Raw genomic sequence first — 6,319 nt, forward strand, 5'->3', positions numbered from 1 at the left:
TGTGATATAACTTTGACATTCAACCTCATTGATTCTCTACATGACTAGTAAATGATATACAGAGTGACCTGTAAGTTTATTTTCATCAGTCCCTGCAGTGAACGATAGGCAAACAGATTATTAATAACTTCCTTTTCACAGGTAACCTTGTGTGCTCTGACTTCAGACAAATTCAACCCTGAGATTAAGAGTTGCTGCCTTTCCAGATATGACATTTGTTGACTTCTGACTAGTAGAGTTTTAGAGGCTGGAATAGCGTAGCAAAACGTTCTAAACAGTTTAATACCATTTTTGAACTTCTATTTTTTATTATTTGAAGGTTTTAAATTGAAAATTTTGAAGATATTTGAATAATCAAAACTACATACTCGTAAGTTATGTTCTGAGGCGCTGAAGAAAACGAAAATGCCCACAGAGGCTTACTCTTGAGGGTTTCCACTACATCGGGATCATTGCGAATAATTTCTTCGGAAACATGCAAGAAATCCTCAATTTACAGCGCAAATACTTGTTACCGATGAAGCATGTTTCAGTCGAAATGGTGTACGTAACACCCACAACACTTCGCTTGCTGGAATTATTGGAAGACGTGCCATTAAATGTTCGGCAAAATATGTGGTTACTGCATGACGGAGTCCCCGTTCACTTTTTTGGAAGAGGGCGCCACTTTCTAAACATTGCTTTTCTCGATCGCTGGATAGGCTGCGGCAGCCTACTCAGATAACAATAATTTTATGAATGAGGGAATTTTATGAACTTATCTGAATTTAACCACCATCAAGACTAAATTTAGAACAAACCACGTAAAATTCAAGGCCAATATGCGGATGCGCTCATAATATAATCGAGTGTAACTGTTATTGTAGTTTTTTTTTAACAGGCTCGTTAGCTCAGTGGTTAGAGCACCGCACTCAACTCTCCAGGCGGAGGTCGTAGGTTCGAATCCTACATGAGCCCACTTTTTTAAATCCTTGTTCACATTTAACTAATTTTCAAGATTTTCTTTATGTAAAGTTAATATATTTAATTTATTTTATTTTATTTTTTTTCACACATCAAGAAAAAATCAGGTTAAGTAAAATCAGGGATTACAAATGAACCAAGACACGAACATTTTTAGGACTTCTTTACATATTGTATAATTTAAATATCGTGTGTATAGCAGGTAAAACTCTTGTCTGCTCCCACTATAGCAAATAGACTGTCAATTTATTATTTTTAAGAAGGTAAGTGGATTTTACCGTAGAAGTGGAAGTTGCTATGGACAATGGGAGGTAATTGAGATAACTTACCTCCCTAGGGAAAAAGGCGATTTCGAGTTATAAATTCATATTTTATGAACAAATAAATAGAAACATTTGATGAACATTACATTTTAGTAATTATTATGAATGAATATCTGACTGATTCATTAAAACAGCACTTGTTGGCTATTTCATTTTTGTTACTTAAACTGTCAGCAACATAATTTTCTGCAATTGTGGCTGATTTCCACACACCATGTCTTTTAATTGCTAATACATCAAAATTCTCTATTAGCCAGTAACGTTGCCGATGTTCTTCGGAATAAATAATCTGTATATGTTTCAGGATGTTCTAGTTTCAAAAACTGTGCAATCTTATTAGGAATCATAGAAAGGGTATTCTTGCCGACTGGTTGGTTGTAACATCTACCTGCTTGATAGCGCATAAAAAAGCTTGAAATTTCAGTTTTAATTTCCAATCTAATGATATATTTTTTTATGTGTTATCAGGTGCCTAGACGAGAAAATCGTTGACTTGTTCTCTTGTAAAATCGTTCGACTTTTTAAGTGTATTTATAGCCGTCATTCTTACGTTCCAAAAATTCTCTCAGCTTGGGGTATTTTGATATATCCACGTACTCCTTTCTGAAAATAGTTGACTTAATCATTAAGTATTCACTCCACAAACTCGCCGGTGACTTTAAAGTTGTTGACTTCTCCATGAAATATGCTAGCAGTGACATTTCAGAAACACCAGTATATTTGGTTTATTTTTGGGTTATTTTTGGTTCTGGCACCATTCTTTAAAATTTCTATATGCTCGTCGGTACCGCACTTTCGCCTTCTCGGGCCAAAAAATTCGCAGGCGGCATTTGCTACACTTTCTATTTGAAAATTACTCGTTTAGAAATAATAATTGAAAACCAGCAAAATTGCAAATTTTATGTAGGTAGCTTTGTTTATAAACACCTTAGAAACGACAAAATCCAAACAACCAAGGCGACTTTGCAAGATTTCGAATAATGTCAAAATGAATTGCTTAAGAAATGTCAAAAAATAAAACCTAATCTTCATTTTATGGACCATAAAGAACTGTGCGAGCAGATAAAATGTTATACACCATGCAGCAGTTAAGTATAATTTACCAGTCTCGGGCTCTATTGCCAGTGCTCGCTCCGCTCGGGCGCAAAATCATCCTCGACTGGTAAATAATACTTACCTCCTTTATGGTGTAAATAAATATTCCGGGCACATACTGACACTGACAGGAACTTTTTTTGTCCAATCAGCACGTCAAAACTCAGTCATGTTCAGTTCCCGATGGTGCCGGTGTTAAACAAAGAAGAGAAATGGTTCTGTCAGCACCCAAAAGAAACTTGCAGCGGTTTTGGGTGTTCTAATTTATCGGGTTTAAACAACTTGTTCAGATTCGAAAGTTTGGGGAAACTCAGAATCACTCAGGACTATGGATATGACAGTACGTTAGACAAAAAGAGTACATTTTTGATCTTAGATCCTACATTTTTATAAATAGACACCCAAATATCAGACATTTGTAATAGATATAATGCCATTCAAATTAAATCTGAATTGAATCAATGATGTAATAATTGAAATAAGTGGAATAATTAATTAGGTATAAAATATAGAAAAAAAATAGTTTATCTTTAAAACCATGGGGAAAAGCAGATTTTTTCGGACTTGTCTTGAGAATTTTTAATAACTAGCAAATATAATCAAGTTGCAATTTAAAGCATTTTTTACGATACAGCCGTCACATTTACAGACGATAGTACCCGTAAGGCTATATGTATTTATGTAATCATTCCTTTCAGTGTATAAATGAGACAGACAGAGACGGTCAAGAAGGCTGCTAAGAAGGTAACTGTCCAGGTGCAGGTAATGCAGCTGATCGACAGGTGGCGTCGCGTAACACACGCCTCAATTCATTAGCGCCCCGTTTAAATTAAATACTTCTTATAATCGGATTAACCGTCTTGCAGTCGGCTGTGCATATCCGATTGCGTGGGATTTCTTTGCGGAATTTCATCTGAGGAACGTCAGGGGGTTATTGTCAAATACTGAAATGTGCATACAAGGGATGCAAATATGGAAATTAATTCCAAATTTTTGTAAATTAAATTGTCACACATTGTCATCTTCACAGCGCTGATAGCGGTACTCTAAAATTAAGAATACCCGATAAAATAAATATTAACTCCAATATATTTATAGTTAATAATAATACAATACAGCATTCACCGAAAATCTACAGCATAAAGAACTTTTTCTTAGATTTCATATCAGTTTTTAGTAGTTTCTTCTGAATTTGACAAAAACTGATTCAAATGTTGCTTAGTACAATAGCATGCTTTGGAATTGGAGAATGTTATATTTTCTGTCCTATTCTTAGAGATAAAAATTAAATCACCAATACAAATATTTCAATTAAATAGTAACATCCTTATCAGCATCAAGATAAAGTTAGAAAATTGTGGTCGTCGTCAACAATGACCACATTTTGAGCGAGCATTTAGTTTTCTAGTTAAAAGACGAAAATACTGCTATTTTCGGTGACTTTCGTAGACGCTACGGCTAGAAGTTTCTGAAATGTTGACTCTGTATCTAGACTTTTTCACATAGGAAAGAGTCGTTTACTTAATTTTTTTAATAACTGACTGTTTTCGATTCATACTATATTTTCCAATGAAGGGTACAGTTGGCTATTTCCTAGCTAAAAATACCTATTCCAATAATACATAGTTTGTCAGTAATCTCAAAAAGTAAATAAGATATAACCGTTTAAACAGAATTTGGTACCATTGTTGTGTATGGGACGTAAATAGAAGCTTATTTAAACATAGTTGTTTTGTGTTTTTCTTTAAAACGTATCAACTAATATTACATATTTACTAGCACCTATTTGTGTAAAAGTAACATTATGCTTAGGTCTCTAAATATAAAAATCTTACAAATTTAATTTAAACGAATGTGGCCTATCAAAGTGAAGAGAAGTCGATATTTTTTAAGAAGTGAGGTTCAGACCAATGTGTGTTTACAAGCGACAGAGGACAACCTGCACAGCATTTTAATAATATTTTGTTAATGTATGTTACGATTTAAGAACAAATAATATTTTTGTTTTGTTTTCAATTAAATATAGGTGTACATAATATTTTATATCTGATGATACCAATTATTATATACATCGGGTGTTTCAGAGTTGAAGTGACAAAAGCCTAGGGGATTTTGCTCTGCGAAATATGTAAAAAAGTTCATATGAACATGGGTTCGCAAGTGCCTCGTTTCCGAGATACAGTGTGTACAGGTAAAAATAGTACATTTGTGTCTCTAATACTTTTTAGGGTCTCGCTTCGTTTTCGAGAACCTACAAAAAAAAACGACTTGCTCGCTGGGTACGCCCCTGAAAATTCTGGATCAAATCTAATCGGTCCCGTTGATAATTGTTTTAATAAACCTTAAAAATTTCATCCAAATCGTATGTGTAACTTTTTCATCTTTGACTTTTTAACAAATTGGACAGCAAATTCCGTTTTCACGAACTGTTTTACGTTAAAAAGGTACTCTTGTTTCAAATCGTTATCTTTAACGGTTTCTGAGAAAATCGCTCTTGAATTAATCCCAGTTTGGTCAACTTCATAGTAATTTAAACAAAAAATAATAATAATAATTTTCCTTTCCTCTCTTTTCCATTTAAAGGATTAATTTTTATTTAATTTAATTTTTTATTATTATTTTTTTATTAAAATTAGATTAAATTTAAACAAAAAAATTTTTTTTGTTTAAATTACTATGAAATTGACCAAAGTGGGATTAATTCAAGAGCGATTTTCTCAGAAACCGTTAAAGATAACGATTTGAAACAAGAGTACCTTTTTAACGTAAAACAGTTCGGGAAAACGGAATTTGCTGTCCAATTTGTTAAAAAGTCAAAGATGAAAAAGTTACACACGCAAAGTACCAAGGGCCCCCCCGTACCCACCCCAATGGACCTTGTGGAAATAAATGGATTAGTCCATCAAATTGCTCATCAAAATTTAGCTGTGTATACCAAATTTCATTCATTTATCACAACGCGATTGAGAGATATTGCAAAAAAAATGATTTCCATTCCTCCCTCTTCAATAGGTCCCTGTGCCCTTAGGAAGCATTTCCGGACCCATGTTCATATGAACTTTTTTACTTAGTTTTGATCATAGAATCGGCCTGTTCAGGGTTGGCAGCTAATTATGAGACACCCTGTATAATACGTGTCAGAACGGTACCGCTGTTGTATTACTACAATTATGAGTGGAAAGGTGACTTTTTGAAATGTATTTCCTTCTTTGATTCGTTGGTAGAACTGAGTCATACGTCAAAAAACTTGACAAAGTCTGTAGCAGTGTAAAACCACACTGTACCAATAAATTCGTGAATTAATTCATGAAGAACTTCGTCAATTTATTCATGAATAAATTGTCAATGTACAACAGCTATTAATAAATTGTGAGACTAATATTGACTTCTATGCCCACGAATAGAACTTTCATGAGGAAAAAATTTCGAAAAATATTTTGGAAATAAAAAATAAATTGGACATATATTTGCAAATTATTTTTATTTTTCCTATACATATACAAACAGTCCCTTTTTAGTTTTCTCCATTTTACCATTTCTTTTTATAAAGTTGTAGTAGGTATTATGAAGTTTGAACAATAGAATGTTAGTGTCAAAATAAAATTTAAATACGAAAAAAAAATTATATCTATCAGTTGATTACGAAGAAATATATTATGCACAAATATGCACAATTTTAATTTTTAATTTTCTCATTTCTTTTCTCATTGTGAGCATAGAAATATTCCCACAAAAATTGATATTGGTCTCATGCTCCATTATCAAAATATATCAACTTTTATTTTCATCGGCCGCCACTGTTGCACACAGATACGGTAGTTGCAGTAGCGATAATAATTAATTTGGTGGTAGCCGGTAAGAACTAGCGTTTACGTCCGTACATGCATTTGAAATTCGCCCCGAAGAAAAGCTTCTGATATCCACTGAAAAGTCGGGGG

General features: G+C 33.3%; 1 non-coding gene across 1 annotated transcript; it reads left to right on the top strand.

The window, feature by feature from the left end:
• The first annotated feature begins 879 nt into the window (after positions 1-879).
• Positions 880-957, top strand: Trnal-caa. Its single transcript is given in 2 exon segments — positions 880-916; positions 922-957. It is a non-coding gene; the product is annotated as a tRNA-Leu (tRNA).
• The last annotated feature ends 5,362 nt before the right edge of the window (positions 958-6,319 follow it).

The sequence above is a fragment of the Anoplophora glabripennis genome, unplaced genomic scaffold, assembly GCF_000390285.2.
Source record: "Anoplophora glabripennis isolate ALB-LARVAE unplaced genomic scaffold, Agla_2.0 scaffold1155, whole genome shotgun sequence".
Classification (NCBI taxonomy): domain Eukaryota; kingdom Metazoa; phylum Arthropoda; class Insecta; order Coleoptera; family Cerambycidae; genus Anoplophora; species Anoplophora glabripennis.